This window comes from Sinocyclocheilus anshuiensis, unplaced genomic scaffold (assembly GCF_001515605.1).
Source record: "Sinocyclocheilus anshuiensis isolate Anshui unplaced genomic scaffold, SAMN03320099.WGS_v1.1 scaffold1341, whole genome shotgun sequence".
In the NCBI taxonomy this organism is placed as follows: domain Eukaryota; kingdom Metazoa; phylum Chordata; class Actinopteri; order Cypriniformes; family Cyprinidae; genus Sinocyclocheilus; species Sinocyclocheilus anshuiensis.
This window is the reverse complement of record NW_015553274.1, coordinates 1,206,516-1,207,936: the sequence shown is the minus strand read 5'-3', so window position 1 is coordinate 1,207,936 and position 1,421 is coordinate 1,206,516. Positions and strand designations below refer to the sequence as shown.

Genomic DNA, 1,421 nt, shown 5'->3' with positions numbered 1-1,421 from the left:
AGGGTTCACGTATTGAACCCGTGTTTTAGCGCCACTCAGTGGACATTTCTCTTTGAAACTGCGGCGAAACGTGCAGTAAGGTACGTAAAAACGGTGTTGCAGAAAAGTACCCAGAGGTACGCATTTTTATGAGACTGGGTTGTTTATCGTGTTTCTAAGTCTTACCAATTTAAACATTCAAGCATTTTAAACCATTCATGCGCATGAAAAATTCAGTTCGGTGCTCGCCTTGCACGCACACGCTCAAAGCGTGCACATACAGAGCAGAGTTTCAGGCAGAGCACGAAATCTCATTCAGCCCATCTGCTGTTTTTGTTTCGTTCAGATGTTTTATGTAGTATCACAAAGCTAAAGTCAGAGCATTTTGTTTTTGTTTCAAATTTCAAAATTTTGCAATCTAAAAGACATGTATGCAGCATCTTTGTTTGGATCGTGATTAAAATACACAGGCATAGGATTCCCTAAATTATCGTCATTGATATCGTCATCGCAATACATATCAGAAATTATCGTGATATATTTTTAAGCCCATATCGCCCATCCCTACCACTTAGTGGACATTTCTCTTTGAAACTGCGGCGAAACGTGCAGTAAGGTACGTAAAAACGGTGTTGCAGAAAAGTACCCAGAGGTACGCATTTTTATGAGACTGGGTTGTTTATCGTGTTTCTAAGTCTTACCAATTTAAACATTCAAGCATTTTAAACCATTCATGCGCATGAAAAATTCAGTTCGGTGCTCGCGCGCACACGCTCACGCTCAAAGTGCGCACATACAGAGCGGCGATTCAGGCAGAGCATAAACACAGAATTGATTCCTCTTTCACTTGAATGGACACATACACTCAAAATTATCTCAAAATAACTATCTCGGCAAGTATTTTCATGTCTTAAATGAACGTAAACAGTGGAGAAAGAAATCGCACGTGCATCATTATATTGGATCCGTGCATTCGGTCTTAAAGGGGCAGCAGCCTATAAATATACCTGCTGTTTAAGCGCCACCTGCTGTCAGAGAGTGACATTTGCGTCTCATTCAGCCTGTCTGCTGTTTTTGTTTCGTTCACTGATTGGGTGGAATCATGTGTGTGTGTGTGTGTGTGTGTGTACTTAACCATATTTTGGGGACAAATTTGTACCCAAGTGAGCAAAACCTGACAAAATCGGCAAAAACCTCAATTTGTGGATGTCCTCATTTGTAAAACTGTTAAAATAAAGTAAACAAAGTTTATTTTTACTTTTGAAATTGTAAAAATGCAGTAAGTTCTCTGTTAGGGGTGGGTTTAGGTTAAAAAATGTTTAACTATCTGTATATAAAAACAATCGAAGTCTATGTAATGTCCCAATTTAGATAGCTAAGTAAACGTGTGTGTGTGTGTGTGTGTGTAAAATAGTATATCAGTCTGGCGAGTAAACAAAAAA

General features: G+C 39.0%; 1 protein-coding gene across 2 annotated transcripts in view; it reads right to left on the bottom strand.

Annotated features, from left to right (window-relative positions):
• LOC107668228 (signal-induced proliferation-associated 1-like protein 1) overlaps positions 1-1,421 on the bottom strand; it is an 84,482-nt gene that overhangs the window by 78,082 nt on the left and 4,979 nt on the right. The gene's annotated exons all lie outside the window — the stretch shown is intronic.